This window comes from Bufo bufo, chromosome 4 (assembly GCF_905171765.1).
Source record: "Bufo bufo chromosome 4, aBufBuf1.1, whole genome shotgun sequence".
NCBI lineage: Eukaryota > Metazoa > Chordata > Amphibia > Anura > Bufonidae > Bufo > Bufo bufo.
Window position 1 is genome coordinate 208224630 of NC_053392.1, and position 21101 is coordinate 208245730.

Sequence of the window (21101 nt, forward strand, 5' to 3'; positions counted from 1 at the left end):
CTATCTGCTTACTACATGCACAGGGTTTTAAACTAACAATCAATAATGTTTGTGTTCTTCTAAATTTGTGTTTTAGACAATGGTAAATAAAATTTCCACCCATGCATACAATATTTTTAGGTAAATAGGTTAATTCTGTGCTGATTAATTGGATATCATTATCACTAGAGTTGAGCAGACACCTGGATGTTCGGGTTCAACGGGTTCGGCCGAACTTCACAAAAAAGTTCAAGTTCGGGACCCGAATTTGACCCGAACTTGACCCCGAAGCCCATTGAAGTCAATGGGGACCCGAACTTTGAAACACTAAAATGGCTCTAAAAAAGTCATGGAAAAGGCTAGAGGGCAGCAAATGTCATCAAAATGTGGTTAAGAGCATGGCAAGTGCTCTGCAAACAAATGTGGATAGGGAAATTATTTAAAATAACATAAAATACATAAAAATCAAAAATTATAATCTTGATCTAGGAGGATGAGGTGTCACAGATGATGTTGCAGAAAGCTGGAACTTATAAATAAACATCCGACTGGATTGATCCCAAACTAGGGAGCATATGGGTGAGCCCTATAAAACCCCTAGAGCTCTCCCTGACTGCAATGCCCATGCAACGGTCTCTATGGTAGAGGATTGCATGCCCACGTACCCAATACTGTGTGACACCTGAAAACCCTATAATAGTGAGGGGACACGACCACCGGCTCCCTGCACTTAATACGGACGGAGTCAGGGTCACCAAGAATCAAGCCAGCAAGGAAACACAAATAAAGGAAAAATACTTATCTGAGGAAACAACAGCAGCAGCCTCCAGCAGTGAACACCTCATCCAGGAAGTAGTATAAACCGCAAAGTGAGGCAGTATGGGAGGGAATATAAAGGGAGACAATTAGTCTAAATAGGTGACACCTGGGAGAAGGAAAGTAGATGACAAAGTGAAACCAAAACAAAGAACATCATGCAAGAAGTAGAGAAGAACGTCTGCCAGACCTTCTCACAGAACTGGCGGTGACAGTACCCCTCCCTCTACGGGTGGACTCCGGACACTCAGAGCCCACCTTCTCAGGATGAGACCTATGGAAAGCCCTGATGAGACGAGTGGCCTTAATGTCCGCCACTGGGACCCACATCCTCTCCTCAGGACCATAACCCTCCAAATTTACGAGGTACTGGAGAGAACCGCGGATAATGCGAGAATCCACAATCCTAGAGACCTGAAATTCAAGATTACCATCAACAACAATCGGAGGAGGAGGCAAAGAGGAGGGTACAGTGGGTTGGACATAAGGTTTTAATAGGGACCTGTGGAAAACATTATGGATCTTCCAAGTCTGAGGAAGATGAAGACGGAAGGCAACGGGATTGATGACGGACAAGATCTTGTAAGGCCCAATAAACTTAGGACCCAACTTCCAGGAGGGAACCTTCAGTTTGATGTTCTTTGTAGACAACCACACCAGATCACCCACATTCAGGTCTGGACCAGGCACACGTCTCTTATCCGCCACACGCTTATATCTCTCACTCATCCTCTTCAGATTACCCTGAATCTTTTGCCAAATAAATGACAAAGACGAGGAAAATCTCTCCTCATCAGGTAAACCAGAAGACCCCTCTCCAGAGAATGTCCCAAACTGCGGATGAAAGCCATATGCACCAAAAAATGGTGACTTATCAGAGGACTCCTGGCGACGGTTATTTAAAGCAAACTCAGCAAGGGACAAAAAGAATACCAATCCTCCTGATTCTCCGCCACAAAACAGCGCAGATATGTCTCCAGATTCTGATTGACGCGTTCGGTCTGACCATTCGACTGCGAGTGAAAAGCAGAAGAGAACGACAACCGAATCCCCATGCGAGAACAGAAGGCCTTCCAGAATCTGGAAACAAATTGCGTGCCCCTATCAGAAACGATGTCTGAAGGAATGCCAAGCAATTTAACAATGTGATCAACAAACGCTTGAGCCAACGTCTTAGCATTGGGTAACCCAGGAAAGGGAAAGAAATGCGCCATTTTGCTAAAACGGTCCACTACCACCAAAATCACAGTCTTCCCTTGAGGAACGAGGCAGGTCCATAATGAAGTCCAGGGACAGATGCGTCCAAAGGACGGGAAGGAATGGGTAACGGGAGGAGAGAACCCGATGGCCGTGAATGAGGGACCTTGGCACGAGCGCAGGTCTCGAAGGCTGCCACAAAACCCTCAACCGTCTTACAAAGAGCCGGCCACCAGAAAATCCGAGCAATGAAATCCACTGTGGCTCTACTCCCCGGGTGCCCAGCAAGGACCGTATCGTGGTGCTCCTTAAAAACCGTGTGTCGTAAAGCGAGAGGCACAAACAACCTCCCAGGAGGACAAAGATCAGGAGCCTCTGCCTGGGCTGCCTGAACCTCTGCCTCCAAATCAGGATAAAGAGCAGAGACGACCACCCCTTCAGCCAAAATGGGACCCGGGTCTTCAAAGTTCCCCCTCCCAGAAAACAATGTGACAGGGCATCCGCCTTCACATTTTTAACCCCAGGGCGGAACGTGACGACAAAATTAAACCTAGAGAAGAACAAAGACCATCTGGCCTATCTCGGGTTCAGACGCTTTGCCGATTCCAAGTAGGCCAGATTCTTATGGTCAGTAAACACGGTAATAGGGTGTCTGGCTCCCTCTAACCAATGGCGCCATTCCTCAAAAGCTAATTTGATGGCCAACAACTACCTATCTCCCACATCGTAATTTCTCTCTGCAGAGGAGAGTTTCCTTGAGAAAAATGCACACGGTCGCCATTTGGCAGGAGAGGGACCCTGAGATAAGACCGCACCCACACTCACCTTAGAAGCGTCCACCTCAACAACAAAAGGTAGAGAGACATCAGGTTGTACCAAAATGGGAGCGGAGCAAAACTCTCTTTGATACTAGAAAAGGCTTTAAGCGCATCTACCGACCACGAGGAAATATCTACCCCCTTTTTAGTCAGTGAGTGGCTTAACAACAGAGGAGTAATTCAAAATTAACTTTCTGTAATAATTGGCAAAACCCAAAAACCGCATCAGCGCCTTCTGATTCTCAGGAAGCTCCCAATCATGCACAGCGCGGACCTTCTCAGGGTCCATGCGAAAACCAGAAGCGGAGAGAAGAAAACCAAGAAATTTAATCTCCGGAACCGCAAACACACATTTTTCCAGTTTAGCGTACAATTTATTCTACCGCAGAATCAGCAAGACCTGACGTAGGTGGTCTCGATGAGTCTTGAAATCAGGAGAAAATATCAGAATGTCATCTAGATACACCAGTACAAATTTCCCCATTAAATGCTAAAAAATGCTGTTCACAAAATGTTGGAAGACGGCCGGAGCATTCATCAAACCAAAGGGCATAACCAAATTCTCGAAATGACCCTCAGGAGTATTGAAGGCCGTCTTCCATTCGTCCCCTTCCCTGACCCTGACTAGGTTGTATGCCCCTCTTAAATCCAACTTAGAAAAAACTTTAGCCCCAACAATCTGGTTAAACAGGTCTGGGATCAGAGGAAGCGGATATGGGTCACGAATTGTGATACGGTTCAGCTGCCTGAAATCCAGACAAGGTCTTAAATAACCATCTTTTTTCTTAAAAAAAAACAAAAACTGTGGCAACAGGTGACTTCGAGGGTCAGATGTGTCCCTTTCTCAGGCTCTCAGAGATATAAGTATGCATATTGACGCTTTCAGGTTGAGAGAGATTGTATAAACGTGATTTTGGCAGCTTGGCACCTGGGATGAGATTAATAGGGCAGTCGTACTCCCGGTTAGGGGGCAACTACTGGACACCACTCTCGGAAAACACATCCGAAAATTCAGAGAGAAAAGATGGTACAGTCTTGGTAGAAACCTCTGAAAGAGACGCCGCAAGGCAATTCTCTCTGCAAAACTCACTCCAACCATTTATTTGCCTTGCTTGCCAATCAATGGTGGGGTTATGTTTAGTGAGCCAGGGTAGCCCCAACACTAGAGGAGTAGGTAATCCACTTAGGACGAAACACGACATATCCTCAACATGAGCGTCACCCACAGTCAAACGGATATTGTGAACTATGCCCTTTAACGATCTTTGAGAAAGTGGAGCGGTATCTATAGCAAAAACAGGTATATCCTTTTCCAAAGTGCATACCTGGAAACCATGCGTTATTGCAAATTGATTATCAATGAGATTGACAGCTACTCCACTATCTACAAAAATCTCACAAACAATGTTCTTGCTGTCTAGCGCCACCCTGGCAGGTAGGAGAAAATGGGAACTACAAGTAAACGGCAAATCTTCAATTTCCGTATCAACCTTGCCAATAGTAGCAAATGGAAAGTATTTAGAGGGTTTTTTTCTTTTTGTTTTTCTTTTATTACCCTCAGAAAACTCCATGAATCTCCTAGAGGGGCAAACATTAGCCAAATGATTTATACCCCCACAACAGAAACAAACCCTCCTCTGAGAGCTGAATCCTCTACTATCAGAGGCAAGCAAACCCAGCTGCATGGCCTCCTCCTCAGAGCATAATATAACAAATAGGCCAGCACTACTCACTGTTGCTTCAGTAATTCCAATACGTGGTGGTGCCTGCAGCGTTGGATCCCGGTCCAGGGGTTCCCGCAGTTGCCAACGATAAATAGAGAAGCCACGGCACTCCAATGGATCAAATTCAATTCCTTTTATTACACCTTATGCAGCGACGTTTCAACCAAACGGTCTTTATCAAGCTCACAATACAACAGTGACACAGTGAACATTTAAATACCACCCCATGGCCTTGCATTGGTTACAGCTTGGCCCTACCCATTAACCCCCTACGTACTTCCAAAATTCTCCAAACATGTTTTTAACATCCCCATTTCCTTTCCCATTCAAAATTCTTTTGCATACCGTGTCCCCATGCTGTAGGAGCCTCCGTTGGACTTTCATCACTCAGGTGTATCCGAGCACTTGCACGCTAATTAGTTCATCACCGGCGTCCCTCTATTCAATCTGCGCTTGCGCTATGTCGTCACTTCCGCCCTTCTGTTTGTACTTCCGCCAGGTTCAGTCCTATTGCCATGCACCGGTATTCCTGATCACATGACTCGGTCTCTTTAGTGACGTATTGCCACCTGACCACTAGTTGCTATGCTACAAGACGCTGTATCCTAGCGATATCGAATACTTAAACAGCCTCTAAGCGGAATCTCTCAACAATGTGATACGGGCAGCCCGGTACACACCAAAGAGAAGATATTGTATTTTTAATACTATGTATTTTTTAATACTGCGTACGGAGTGCTACATCATGGGGATCACTGGTGACATCATTAAGGGTCCATTCCTCTCAACTTTGTTTTCCTATATTCGTAGGGTGAATTACATGGTATTAATTAAATGGCTGTTTGGTAGGTCTCCCACCATTCATCAAATGGCTGGTATATAGAGCACATGTTCCGGGGGGGTCAGCCCACAGTTCACATGCTCATCCAGTCCTATATTATCATTCATTCATAGGGGATTTAGGAGAGTGGGGGGCTACACTCCAATGGAGGGGGTGCGCGGCAATTACCCACTCCCGACTCGGGGAGGTAGTGACGATAAATAACAATACAGGACTTTTAAGATGCCCTGTTATTGGAATGATTAATAAAAAATTATAGGGAATGTCACTGGGGAATTTTGGATTTGGAAACGTTAGACAGGAGAGGCCCTGCTGCCGCTTTGTTGACTCTAGATAACTTCTACCTGATTGCACGTCCCCATGACGTCCACGATTCAATAAGATATCTTTTCTATCAAATTTCGATGTTCTTTTCTGCGCCTACCATGTTAATCACGGTTAGCGGCGAATCAGGGTTTCACGCTGGAGAGGGAGCATGAGAAAGGGATACCACATCCAAGGGAGGTCAATGGCTGAAATGTGATCGAGCGAAATGTGGGACAAGTTGTTAAAGCAGTAGGATCGAATGAAAGGAGGTGGCGCGAGTCAATTAAAGACGAATTTCAGAAATTTAAGTCCCTGTCAACTATGCAGAGCAGGGGTTTATTCACAGCAAAACTGTGTTCATGTCACCCACCAATTGAACAGACGATTTTACAAAAATTAGGTAGCTGTCACCTATGCAGAGCCGGGGTTTGTAGACGGCAAAATTGGTAAAATGTCACCTGACAATGTAACAGACAATTTTGTGAAATTTATGTCCCTGTTACCTATGCAGAGCATGGGTTTATTCTCTGCAAAAATTGTAAAATGTTACCCAACAATGTAACAGATGCTTTTGCACCCTGCTCCCTCTTTTGCTGTGCTGGTGCCTCTGTGCGACCACCACCTCTTTCTCCGAACTAGACAGGTCACTCGCATGACCTTGATTCCATGTGGGGTCTAGTATATCATCATTAGCGATGGACGAACATCGGCCGGGACGGTTCGCGAACACGATCAAATGTTAGCGAACCGCAAGTTCGCGGTGGGCCGGCCCCATTAACTTTAAAGGCAGACGAACCTGGAAGACCTTCAGGTCATATTTGCAGCCACCAAATACTTACTAGAAGTGCACAAATAGTCCCACAACATGGACAGTGACATACCAGATGTATTAATCAAATTTGGGATCTCCATTCATTAATTTTTTTCAATGAGAAATATCGGCAATGTAATTTTCGCCTATGCGCACGCGCAAAATATGTGCTGCCTACTACAGCAACTGGGTTTCCACCAGACTGAAGTTGGATGCGATCAGAAAAGATGGTTGGCAACAATTTTCGCGACATTGAGGAAGAATTTTAGATCACTGTAAGTAATTTGACATTAAAGCAGCGTATTTGATTACATTTCACATGCATATTATAACAATCGCTGTATATGCAGATCGAGTGTTTAAAAAAAGCGCCATCGAGAAAATCCCTAATGATGCAATTTTTTTTTTTCGGTACACACAACTTGTGAGAACTTGCCACTCCAGTACAGGCCCCAAAAATTAGCCAATAGGCATTCACCTGACAGCACACAACTTTGTAGGATTCTGTGGCTGGAGGTACCTTAGGCGTTCACAGGATAAATATGTAACTGTAGGCCAGTGCAGGCCCCAAAAATTAGCTAATTGGTGTTCACCTGACAGCAAAGAACTTTGGATTCTGTGGCTGGAGGTACATTAGGCGGTCACAGGATAAATATGTAACTGTAGGCCAGTACAGGCCCCAAAAATTAGGCATTCAACGGACTAAAAGGCCTTTTATGTCGCTGTATTTACCTAAGACAGGGACCATGATTTGTTCTGGGTGGTGGAGGATATTTGTGGAATGTCATAAGGAAATTCAATTAAACGTGGTCGACTTGTCACATGTGTTGAATTCCTCCAAGATCCATGCCTCATTCTTTTTTAGAAATGTGAGGTAGGCTAGTGCACTTATCGGTCACGATCCCCCCTCCTGCGCTGAACGTTCTTTCGGACAGGACACTGGACGAGGGTCAAGCCAACAGTTCCATGGAAAATTGTGCCAGCTCTGGCCACAGGTCAAGCCTGCACACCCAGTAGTCCACGGGTTCATTGCTTCTCAGAGAGTTCACATCTGCCGTTAACCCGATGTAGTCGGACACCTGTCGGTCTAGGCGTTCCCTGAGGCTGGATCCGGAGGACGGCTGTCGATGGGTTGGCTGCAAGAATGATCTCATATCCGAAATGACCAACACATCTTCAAACCGCCCTCTTCTTCCATGCGCTGTTGGATTGATACCCGCAACTGTTTCTCTATGAGTGGAAATTCATCTGCCAGCGCAGAATGCAGTATTTCTCAAAGCAAGGCCTGGAAGTGCTGCATTCTGACAGCCCTCTGTGATGGTGATAACATTTCCCCCATTTTGTGTTTGTTCCGGGGTCTAAGTACGTAGCCACCCAGTACTGGTCCTTGCCCTTTATGCACTAAACTGGAAGCGGTGGAGTGGCCTGGCTCCTGCTCATCATCCAGGATAATGTTGTCCTCGTTCTCCTCCCCCCATCCACGGACAACACCAGGGATCCCAGAAACGTTTAAAGCATGCTCTTCTTGCCCTCCTCTGCCCCGACACCATCCTCCTCTGACTCCTCTTCAAACTCCTGTTGTTGACTTGTCTCAGATGGAGTAGCCCCCCCTGGGAATTCATCCAGCATTGCGACTTCCTCATCTTCCTGCTCCTGCTCCTCAACGTCTTAATCAATGACACGATGTAATGCACGCTCCAGAAAGAAGGTGTAAGGTATGATGTCACTGATGGCGCCCTGGCTGCGACTGACCAGTTTGGTGATCTCATCAAATGGCCGCAGAAGTCTGCACGCATCGCGCATGAGTAGCCACTGGCGCGGTGAAAAAGAAACAAGCTCCCCAGAACCTGTCCTGCCACAGAGTTCATACAGGTAGTCATTAACTGCATGTTTCTGCTGGAGCAGCCTATCAAGCATATGCAAGGTGGAGTTCCATTGCGTCGGGTGGTCACAAATAAGACGTCTGACCGGCAGGTGGCGTCGCCGCTGAATGTGAGCAAGGCGAGCCATGGGCATGTAAGATCTTCTAAAATGGCAAGAGATTTTCCTAGCCTGCCACAAGACATCCTGGACCCCAGGGTATTTGGCAACGAATCCCTGCACGACTAAGTTCAGGACGTGTGCCATGCACAGCATGTGTGTCATGTTGCCCTGTTTCAGAGCGTTCAGCAGATTGGCACCATTTTCGCATACCACTTTACCAACGGTCAAATTGAGCGGTGTTTGCCACTGATCTGCCTTTGACCGCAAAGCTGAAAAGAGTGCAGGACCGGTGTGGCACAACAGACGCAGCGCAGCATGGCAACGTCTCACCTAGCACATCAAATAGGTTCTGGGGATCTTGAGGGGCGCAGCGGAAGAGACGGTAGCAGCGGAAAAGGAGGAGTCAGCCGAGGAGGAGAGGGAGGATGGAGTAGTAGGAGGAGAAGAAGAGGCAGGTCTGCATGCAATCCGTGGCGGTAACACCAAATCTACACGGGTGTCACGGGTTGCATGCTTGACGGCCGTCAGAAGGTTCACCCAGTGGGCAGTAAAAGTTATGTACCTTCCCTGTCTGTGTTTGCTAGACCACGTGTCTGTGGTCAGATGTATCTTGGCACCGACACTGTGCACCAGAGATACATTCACTTGCCGCTGAACGTGGCAATATAGCTCTGGGATGCCCTTCTGGGAGAAATATTTCCTTCCGGGGACCTTCCATTGCGGTGTTACAATGGCCACAAATTTTCTAAAGGCCTCAAAATCCACCTCTTTATATGGCAGTAGTTGGCAGGCTAGCAGTTCTGACAAGCCAGCGGTCAGCCGTTGGGCAAGAGGGTTATCCAGCGTCATCATCTTTTTTCGCTTGAACATTTGGGGCAATGAAGCCTGCATTTTGCCAGATAAATGCGACGACGGCACGGTGGAAGGTGGAGTGGAGGATAACTGGGAGGAGAAGGAGAAGAGGCAGGACGGTGAGCGCCTGGAGTGTGGCTTTGTGGGTTCTGATGGTGTTGCTCCCACTGGGCTTGGTGATTGGAGGCCAGATGCCTTCTTAAGGTGGTCGTCCCTAGGTGAGTGTTGGGCTTACCGGGACTTATGCTTTGACAGCACAGGCTGCAGATGGAAACACTATTGTCAGCAGTGGACACATTAAAAAAAGCCCTTACTGCGGAGCCGTGTGCCGGCGTCCTGGGAGCACCAGATGTGACCGTGCATGGTGGATGTTTCATTCCAGATAAATTAGCAGTCTGTTTTTTGCCTCCTGTGCATTTTAAGTTCTGCCTGCTTCTCCTCCCTATCTGCTGCTCCATCTCTCCCTCTGAACTCCCTCCTCTTCCTCTCTTGTGGGCACCCACATGACGTCCATCAACACATCATCATCGGATTCGTCACCTTCACCACCACTGACAGCAACAGCGGGGACCACCCTCCTTGGGCTGATCTGGGGACTGTCGTCAGACTGCTGGGTGGCTACCATTGATACCTCCTCTTCCTGATCCGATGCCAAGAATGGCTGCGCATCTGTAAGGTCTTGGAATGTATGGGAAAATAATTCCTCTGACTCGAGCGGAGGGGATATGGTGGTGGTGGTGTCTTTGGAGGTGGACACAACAGAAAGTGAAGAGGGTGCAGATAGAGAGGATGAGGAGGGTGCAGAAGCGAAAGGCTGAGTGAGCCACTCAACCAAGTCTGGTGCGTCATTTGACGTATTCGCACGCACCTTCTGCAACTTTCCACTTAGAGTCCGGCCTGGTACACCTGCCGACCGCTACCACCCTTGCGGAATGGCCTACCTCTTCCTCTGCCTGTCATTTTCAAAAAGACCCTGTGACAAAATTCCCTATAGAAGAGCAGTATTTGTGGAAAGAGGTATATCACACATCTGCCTCAATCACTTTTTTTGAGGGGCAACTGGTAAATCACACCAGTAGAAATGATTTCTTCAAATAGTGTTTTTCACTCTGTGTAGATGTGGTGATGCAGCAAAACCGCACACAACTGCTGCACAATACAATTGCACTATAATATACTTTCTATGTCAGAACGTATATTATAAGAATATTACACCTTTCAGTATATCACACCTATCGATAGCACTCCTATACGAGTCCTTAAAAGGACTTTTGTGGCCCTATTAGCTAGTGATTTGTGTGCCTAACACTCTGTCCCTGCTCCACACCACAACCTCTCCCTACACTGGCAAAAGACTGAATGTAAAATGGCGCCCTGATCAGGTTTATTTATAAGGTAGGGGAAATGTCCATGTGCTAAAACTTTTCAATTGGCTGTCCTGTGCCACCTGATGGATGTGTAATGGGTCAAAATTCTTCATAATGTAAAAGAATATGGCAGGTGCAAATAGTGCCATATGTTTGCATGTTCAAAAAATCGCGAACGTGCAGAGTTCACTGCGAACTGACCGCCGGGCGAACTGCAAGGCCATCTCTACTAATCATCCTCCACATCATCTTTTACCCACTCTTTACCCCTGCCCTCCTTGTCGCTCTGCATACTGTAGAAAGCCGCAGCAGTTGGCACCTGTGTTTTGTTATCATCAGAGAAGTGCTGCGGTGGTCTTCCAATGTCCTCATCCTGAAACATAAGTGGTTGGGCATCGGTGCACTCAATCTCTTCCACTTCTGGTGCAGGGCGATGTGGATGGTCCATGGAAACTCTGCCAGCAGCGTCATCAAAAAGCATAACAGACTGCTGCATGACTTGGGGTTCAGACTGCTTGCCTGATTTGCAAGGGGGAGAGTTAAAAGACAGAAGGCCATGGGCTGTAGGCACCAACTCTGATCTTTCAGGAGATTGGGTGGGAGACAATGAGAAGGAACTGTAGGCACTGTCACCCCCCCAATCTACTATAGTCTGTACTTGTTCTGGCCTCACCTGATTCATACTGTCCTAAATGCAGTGTAGGCCGCAAATGTACTTTCTAGCGGGGTAATTTTTAAGGAACCTCTGCACCACCAAATTCAGCACATGCGCCAGGCAAGGGATGTGCGTCAAACCGGCTAGTCCCAGAGCTGCTACGAGATTTCGCCCATTATCGCACACCACCAGGCCTGGCTAACTGACACCAACCACTCATCGGTCTGTTGTTCCATGCCCGTCCACAGCTCCTGCGTGGTGTGGGGTTTGTCCCTCAAACATATACGTTTTAAAACTGCCTGCTGTCGCTTACCCCTGGTTGTGCTGAAGTTAGTGGTGAAGGTGTTATGCTGACTGGATGAGGAGGCGGTAGAGAATGAGGAAGCGGAGTAAGAGGAGGAAGCAACAGGAGGAAAAGAGAAGCGCCCTGCAATCCTCGGTGGTGGAAGGTCATGCGCCAGACTGCTATCTCTCAAAATCCTCTGTTCTATTGCTGGGTGACATGAACCCCTTTTGCCGTGAATGAACCCCTGCTGTGCCTGGGTGACAGGGGCCTAAATCTCTCAAAACCCTCTGTTCTATTGCTGGATGACATGAACCCCCTTTTGCCGTGAATGAACCCCTGCTGTGCCTTGGTGACAGGGGCCTAAAACTCTCAAAATCGTCTTTTGTATTGCTGGGTGACAAGAACCCCCTTTTGCCATGAATGAACCCCTGCTGTGCCTGGGTGACAGGGGCCTAAATCTCTCAAAATCGTCTGTTGTATTGCTGGGTGACAAGAACCCACTTTTGCCGTGAATAAACCCCTGCTCTGCATTGCTGACAGGGAACTAAATTAAGTGAAAACATCTGTTACTAATCAGAAGATGCGCGACTACAAGCGCACGCTGATGATAGCATTCCCTTGGAGGTGCTGACCTGCCCTGCAGCCAGTGTATAGTGTGAATGTGTGTTTAGCACGGCAGAGAGCATTATCACAGGCCACAGCCAATGTGGACAAGCTTACGTTTATTAAAATGAACCAGGCATGGATCCCACAGGACTTGTCCGTACCTTGTGCAGAATAGACATTTATACCAGCCTCAACCATCCATTCTTGTACTCAAGTGCACTTATTCTTTGTTTTATTTTGTTATATGTCCCAATATTTTGGGGGATTCCCCAATTAAAAAATAATAATAACACAAATCAGTGTTGGCTACCTATTGCTCCTTCACTGCCGCTTCCACCTACACCGCCACATCAACCTACACCGCCACATCCACTCATCCACCGCCTCCTCAACCTCCTACTCCTAGATCCAGATTGTTATTTTTAATTTTTCTGTGTTTTATGTTTTTTTAAGTCATTTCCCTACATTTGTTTGCAGAACAGTTGCCATGCTCTTAAGCACATTTTGATGCCTTTTGCAGCCCTATAGCCCTTTCCAGGACTATTTTAGAGCCATTTTAGTGCCCAAAAGTTCGGGTCCCCATTGACTTCAATGGGGTTCGGGTTCGGGGTCAAGTTCGGGTCCCGAACCCGAACTTTTTTTTTTAAGTTCGGCCGAACTCGTCGAACCCGAACATCCAGGTGTCCGCTCAACTCTAATAGTGACTGTACACTGTCCTTAAGATCTTATACTGCCAGAGACTGCTACATCCACCTATCCTCATTTATAGCTCAACACAGAATGACATTCTTCTAGGGTTCCTTCTTGCCTGCTGCCCCACTAATTGGCTCATCCAGGATGTCTGTTAGACAGTGAGCCAATCAAGGCAAGCTAACCACTATCCTTTCAGGGTCATGTGAGGGTCTTTATTCTTCCTCCCTCATGTCTTTTCCTACCCAACATGTGCAGTTAAATGGTAAAAAGTACTATTCTACTAGATTTTTAGGAAGCGAACCTAAAAGGTTCGGGTTCGCTTTGCAGGCAAAATTTCATGAAATTTATAATAAGCCCGGTTTGTTAAGAACTGGTTCACTCATCCTTAGGCCTCATGCACACGAGCAATTTTTTTTTCCGTTTCCGTTCAGTTTTTTGTTTTCCGTTTTTGGAACCATTCATTTAAATGAATCCACAAAAAAAGGAAGGTACTCCGTATGCCTTCCTTTCCGTATTTCCGGTTTACTGTTCCGTTCAATGATAGAATATGTCCTTTTATTGTCCGCATAACGTACAAGGATAGTACTGTTTTATAAGGGGCCAGCTGTTCCGTTCCGCAAAAAATGGAATGCACACGGATGTAATCCGTATTTTTTGCGGATCCGTTTTTTGCGGACTGCAAAATACTGAAAAAGCCATACGGTCGTGTGCATGAGGCCTTAGCCTGCATATGTGAATGTTCCCTGTGCCTCTACTGTGATGTGTCTCTTTCAATTACAGAGCAGAATTACTATTACGTTCGGTTATTAAATAAATTTACCATGTCATAGGAAATCTTATGACAAATTTTGCTAAAACTTATCATTGATTAGAACCTGGCATACCGATACAATAGTAAAGGGAATACTGTTGTGAAGAATAGATTGCCTATCTCGAGAGATAATGACCTGAAACTATTAATGATTTGCCAAGTTAATGACTCGTTCAGTAACTATTTTCCACCCATTCATGCATCAATTGTTTAATAGGATTGCTTCCTTTGTAACAAAGAATTGAGCTGACCATAGCAATTTACACAACAATCTATAATGACTCATTGTCATATACATCTAGGTTCTCCATTTTCATTTATCATTAAGGCATATAGTGGCCAGTGACGAACTACCGATTCACACTTATACCAGAGCTATATATATATATACAGTCGTGGCCAAAGTTTTGAGAATTACATAAATATTGGAAATTGGAAAAGTTGCTGCTTAAGTTTTTATAATAGCAATTTGCATATACTCCAGAATGTTATGAAGAGTGATCAGATGAATTGCATAGTTCTTCATTGCCATGAAAATGAACTTAATTCCAAGAAAAACTTTCCACTGCCTTTCATTGCTGTCATTAAAGGACCTGCTGAGATCATTTCAGTAATCGTCTTGTTAACTCAGGTAAGAATGTTGACGAGCACAACGCTGGAGATCATTATGTCAGGCTGATTGGGTTAAAATGGCAGACTTGACATGTTAAAAGGAGGGTGATGCTTGAAATCATTGTTCTTCCACTGTTAATCATGGTGACCTGCAAAGAAACGTGTGCAGCCATCATTGCGTTGCATAATAATGGCTTCACAGGCAAGGATATTGTGGCTACTAAGATTGCACCTCAATCAACAATTTATAGGATCATCAAGAACTTCAAGGAAAGAGGTTCAATTCTTGTTAAGAAGGCTTCAGGGCGTCCAAGAAAGTCCAGCAAGCACCAGGATCGTCTCCTAAAGAGGATTCAGCTGCGGGATCGGAGTGCCACCAGTGCAGAGCTTGCTCAGGAATGGCAGCAGGCAGGTGTGAGCACATCTGCACGCACAGTGAGGCGAAGAGTTTTGGAAGATGGCCTGGTGTCAAGAAGGGCAGCAAAGAAGCCACTTCTCTAAAAAAAAAAACATCAGGGACAGATTGATCTTCTGCAGAAAGTATGGTGAATGGACTGCTGAGGACGAGGGCAAAGTCATATTCTCCGATGAAGCCTCTTTCCGATTGTTTGGGGCATCTGGAAAAAGGCTTGTCCGGAGAAGAAAAGGTGAGCGCTACCATCAGTCCTGTGTCATGCCAACAGTAAAGCATCCTGAGACCATTCATGTGTGGGGTTGCTTCTCATCCAAGGGAGTGGGCTCACTCACAATTTTGCCCAAAAACACAGCCATGAATAAAGAATGGTACCAAAACACCCTCCAACAGCAACTTCTTCCAACAATCCAACAACAGTTTGGTGAAGAACAATGCATTTTCCAGCACGATGGAGGACCGTGCCATAAGGCAAAAGTGATAACTAAGTGGCTCGGGGACCAAAACGTTGACATTTTGGGTCCATGGCCTGGAAACTCCCCAGATTTTAATCCCATTGAGAACTTGTGGTCAATCCTCAAGAGGCGGGTGGACAAACAAAAACCCACTAATTCTGACAAACTCCAAGAAGTGATTATGAAAGAATGGGTTGCTATCAGTCAGGAATTGGCCCAGAAGTTGATTGAGAGCATGCCCAGTCGAATTGCAGAGGTCCTGAAAAAGAAGGGCCAACACTGCAAATACTGACTCTTTGCATAAATGTCATGTAATTGTCGATAAAAGCCTTTGAAACGTATGAAGTGCGTGTAATTATATTTCATTACATCACAGAAACAACTGAAACAAAGATCTAAAAGTAGTTTAGCAGCAAACTTTGTGAAAACTAATATTTGTGTCATTCTCAAAACTTTTGGCCACGACTGTACACTAGCGATGAGCGAATAGAAGCTGACAAAGTAAATTTTGTTCAGAATTTCAGGAAAAATTTGATTCGCACAGAAGCCGAATTTTCTCACACTTTGTGGTAACGAATCGCATTGGCTGCTGCACGTGTGGGGACATGGAGCAAGGAACTCTGGGAAGGCTGGATCACCTATAATGTCATGCATGCAGCCAATCAGCCGCCATCTAGCTCTGTGATGTCACAGCCATATAAATAGCCTCAGCCATCTTGGATTCAGCCTTTTTCTAGTGTACTTAGTGCAGGGAGAGACATCAGCAGGCGCTAGAAACACTGCTAGAAAAAACTTCATTGTGTTAAAAAAATGATTTACAAGTGCAGGGAAAGGTTATTCAAGGTGTAGGGAAATTATAGGGAGGAATCATTCCATAGCATTTATGTTGAACAGGGTTCAGTAGGGGGAGTGACAGCCTGGGTAATAGGAACAATCCTATTACATCTTTCTGCACTGACAGGGCACCTAAATTGCCATTATATAGCTCTGTAATTCCAGCAAACTGTTCTTGTTATTGGGGTGTTACAGCATTTAACAGAGTTTATTACAAGGAAATATTTCTATGTCTTATTTGCCCTTGTGCGGAGCAGTTATATGTTCTAAAGCATTTTCTTGGCTTCTATTAGTGGGGAAAAAAAGGCTTATTAGCTGTTGTGTGGTGAAGTGCTAAAATTACAGCCATTTTGTCGTGTATTAGTGGCAAAAGTAAAATATATTTGCTGTTTAGCGGTGCAGTTACACGTTCTAAAACATTTTGTGGCGTGTATTAGTGGAAAAAGTAAAAAAAATATATTTTCCGTTCAGTGGTGCAGTTATATGTTCTAAAGCCTTTTGTGGCGTGTGTCAGTAAAAAATAAAATATATATTTGCCGTTCAGCGGTGCAGTTATATGTTCTAAAGCCTTATATGGCATATGTTAAAGGGTTTCTATCACTTCATTTCACATAATTAGCTGTCAGACACTAGCGATCCGCTAGTGTTTGCTCTGCCCAACCATCCTAATATAATTGCTTTTGGGGCAGCCGTTTTGCTAAAAAAAGAACTTTTATTAATATGCTAATGAGCCTCTAGGTGCTATGGGGGCGTCATTAGCACCTAGAGGCTCCGTCTACCTTCAGAAACTGCCGCCGCCCAGCGCGTCCCTCCAGCCCGCCCATCTCCTTCTGAATGCGATCCTCCCTGTGAGCGCCTGTGTTCGGCGCATGCGCAGTGAATGTCTGAACGCTTCCCTGCTCAGACATCTCCACTGCGCCTGCGCAATGACGTCATAGTGCTCCGAGGAACAGGCGCAGTGGAGATTTCTGAGCTGGGAAGCTGTCAGACATTCACTGCGCATGCGCCGAATACAGGCGCTCACAGGGAGGATCGCATTCAGGAGGAGATGGGCGGGCTGGAGGGACGCGCTGGGCGGCGGCAGTTTCTGAAGGTATACGGAGCCTCTAGGTGCTAATGACGCCCCCATAGCACCTAGAGGCTCATTAGCATATTAATAAAAGTTCTTTTTTTAGCAAAACGGCTGCCCCAAAAGCAATTATATTAGGATGGTTGGGCAGAGCAGACACTAGCGGATCGCTAGTGTCTGACAGCTAAATATGTGAAACGAAGTGATAGAAACCCTTTAATAGAAAAAGAAAAAATGAATTTGCCGATCAGCGGTGCAGTTATATGTTCTAAATTCTTATATGACATATATTAATGGAAAAAGAAAAAATGTATTTGCCATTCAGCGGTGCTGTTATCTGTTCTAAAGCCTTTTGTGTCATGTATTAGTGGGGAGAAAAAAGGGCCTATTTGACGTTCTGCTGTGCAGTTATATTTTCTAGAGCCTTTTGTGGCGTGTATTATTGGAAAAAGAAAATATATATTTGCCGTTTAGCGGCTCAGTTATAAGTTCTAAAGCCTTTTGTGGCGTGTATTAGTGGAAAAAGAAAAAATATATTTGCCGTTCAGCAGTGCAGTTATATGTTCTAAAGCCTTTTGTGTTGTGTATTAGTTGGAAAAAATAAGGGACTTTTTGCCATTCAGCTATGCAGTTATATGTTGTAAAGCCTTTTGTGGCGTGTATTAGTGGAAAAAGTAAAAAAATATACTTCCCTTTCAATGGTGCAGTTATATGTTCTAAAGCCTTTTGTAGGGTGTTTTAGTGGGAATTATTTTTTATTTTTTTGCCGTTTAGCGGTGAACTTATATGTCCTAAATCCTTTTGTGGCATGTACAGTCATGATAAAAGTTTAAGACCACTTGAAAAATGGCAAAAAATCATATTTTACATTGTTGGATCTTAACAAGGTTCCAAGTAGAGCTTCAACATGCAACAAGAAGAAATGAGAGTGAGACAAAACATTTTTTGAGCATTCAATTAATTGAAAATAACGATTAAACTGAAACAGGCTGCTTTTCAGCTGATCACAATTTTAGGACCACATGCCTTTAAAAGGCCAAATCTGTGCAAAGATGTGGATTCATTGTCATTTTCTGTCAGGTAGCCAAACGTTGTGATGGCAAAAGCAAAAAAACTCTACCTTTTTGAACGTGGTCAGGTTGTTGAACTGCATAAGCAGGGTCTCTCACAGCGCGCCATCGCTGCTGAGGTGGGACGCAGTAAGACAGTCATTTGAAATTTCTTAAATGATCCTGAGGGTTATGGAACAAAAAAGTCAAGTGGAAGACCCAAAAAAGTTTCATCAGCACTGAGCCGGAGGATCCAATTGGCTGTCCGTCAAGACACTGGACGATCCTCGACCCAAATTAAGGCCCTTACTGGTGCTGACTGCAGCCCCATAAGCATCTGAGACTGAAGGGCTTCAAAAACAAAAAACGTCTTCAAAGACCTCGTCTCCTTGAACGCCACAGAACTGCTCATTTGGACTTTGCAAGATTGCACCAAACATGGGACATTCAAAGGTGGAAGAAAGTTTTATTCTCTGATGAGAAAAAATGTAACCTTGATGGTCCTGATGGTTTTCAACGTTACTGGCATCACAAGCAGATCCCACCTGAGATGTTTTCTACGCGCCACAGTGGAGGGGGCGCCATAATGGTCTGGGGTGCTTTTTCCTTCAGTGGAACAATGGAGCTTCAGGAAGTGCAGGGGCGTCAAACGGCCGCTGGCTATGTCCAGATGTTGAAGAGAGCATTCCTCATAACTGAGGGCCCTCGTCTGTGTGGTAACGACTGGGTTTTTATACAGGACAACGCTACAGTACACAATGCCCGCAGGACAACGGACTTCTTGAATAACATCACTCTTTTGGCCCATCTTGCGTGTTCCCCTGATCTAAATCCAATTGAGAACCTTTGGGGATGGATGGCAAGGGAAGTTTACAAAAATGGACAACAGTTCCAGACAGTAGATGGCCTTCGTGCAGCCGTCTTTACCACTTGGAGAAATGTTCCCACTCACCTCACGGAAACGCTTGCATCAAGCATGCCGAAACAAATTTTTGATGTGATAAACAATAACGGCGGAGCTACTCATTACTGAGTTCATGTTTGGAAGTTGGATTTCTGTTTTGAGGGGGGGGGGGTATAGGTTTTTTTTGGAGGTGTGGTCCTAAACTTTTGATCAGATGAAAAACAGCCTGTTTCAGTTTATTCGTTGTTTTCATTAAATTGAATGCTCAAAAAATGTTTTGTCTCACTCCCATTTCTTCTTGTTGCATGTTAAAGCTCTACTTGGAACCTTGTTAAGATCCAGCCATGCTAAATATGATTTTTTTGCCATTTTTCCAGTGGTCTTAAACTTTTGATCAGGACTGTATTAGTGGAAAAAGAAAATATAAATTTGCCGTGCAGTTATATGTTCTAAAGCCTTTTGTAGCGTGTATTATTGGAAAAAGAAAATATATATTTGCCGCTCAATGTTGCAGTTATATGTTCTAAAGCCTTTTGTGGCGTGTATTAGTGGAAAAAATAAGAGCCTTTTTGCCATTCAGCTATGCAGTTATATGTTGTAAAGCCATTTGTGGTTGTGGCGTGTATTAGTGGAAAAAATATATATTCGCCGTTCACCGGTGCTGTTATATGTTCTAAAGCCTTTTGTGGCGTATATTAGTGGAAAAAGAAAAAAATTAATTTACCGTTTAGTGGTGCAGGTATATGTTCTAAAGCCTTTTGTGGCGTGTATTAGTGGAAAAAGAAAAAATATATTTGCCGTTCAGCGGTGAAGTTATATGCTCTAAATCCTTTTATGGAGTATATTAGTGGAAAAAGAAAAAATATATTTGCCGTTCAGCGGTGTAGTATTGTGTTCTAAAGTCTTTTGTGCCATATATTAGTGGAAAAAGAAAAAAATATATTTACAGTTTAGCGGTGTAGATATATACTCTAAAGCCTTTTGTCTCGTGTATTAGTGGAAAAAAATAAGGAACTATTTGCAGCTTCAGTGGTTAAAGTTGTATGTTCTAAAGCCTTTTGTTACGTGTACTACTGGAGAAAGAAAAAAATATAATTTGCCGTTCAGCAGTGCAGTTATATCTTCGAAAGCCTTTTGTGGCTTGTATTAGTGGAAAAAGAAAAAAATAATATTAATAGGGTTGAGCGAACCCGAACTGTAAAATTCGGGTTCGTACCGAACTTTAGGATTTTGGACCCCGGACCCGAACCCGAACATTTCAGTAAAAGTTCGGGTTCGCATTCAGTGTTCAGCGATTTCTTAGCACTTTTTGAAAGGCTGCAGAGCAGCCAATCAACAAGCGCTTAACTGTGTGACCTTAGAAGCCATCACAGCCATGCCTACTAATGGCATGGCTGTGATTGGCCAGTGCAGCATGTGACCCAGCCTCTATATAAGCTGGAGTCACGTAGAGCTGCACATCACTCTGCTATGCTTAGTGTAGGGAGAGGATGCTGCTGCTGCTGTGAGGGAGAGAAGAGGACAGAATCTAAGAACAGAACTCCAATTTAACTCAGCGATCTACGTAGATTTAGTTGTGTGGGTGCAGTGCACAATCTTTTTACCCTGCCCTGAGCCCAGTGACAGAAAAAAATAACTTTTATCGTCTCTTAGTTAGGTGAGAGACAGCGGCGGAGGCCATTTTATGCAAGCTCAGTGCACCAGCACTGCATTTGAGCTTTTGTGACATTCAAATCCAAGCTTGAAATCTGGTTTTAAAAAAACACCCTTTTTTGGCAATATACATCTGTTGCATTTGCAGGATTAGTCAGTGTGCAATTCAAGCTAGAAATAGAGCCATAATTTTCTGGGTTTTTACAAACACCCTTTTTTTTTGCAAAATCCACTATTTTACAGATCTGCACGTGATGAAATTCAAGCGTAATATACAGCTTTCATATTCTGTTACTAAAAAAAAAACACTTTTTTGGAAATATGCAACGTCTGGATTAGTCAGTGTGCAATTTAAGCTAGAAATACAG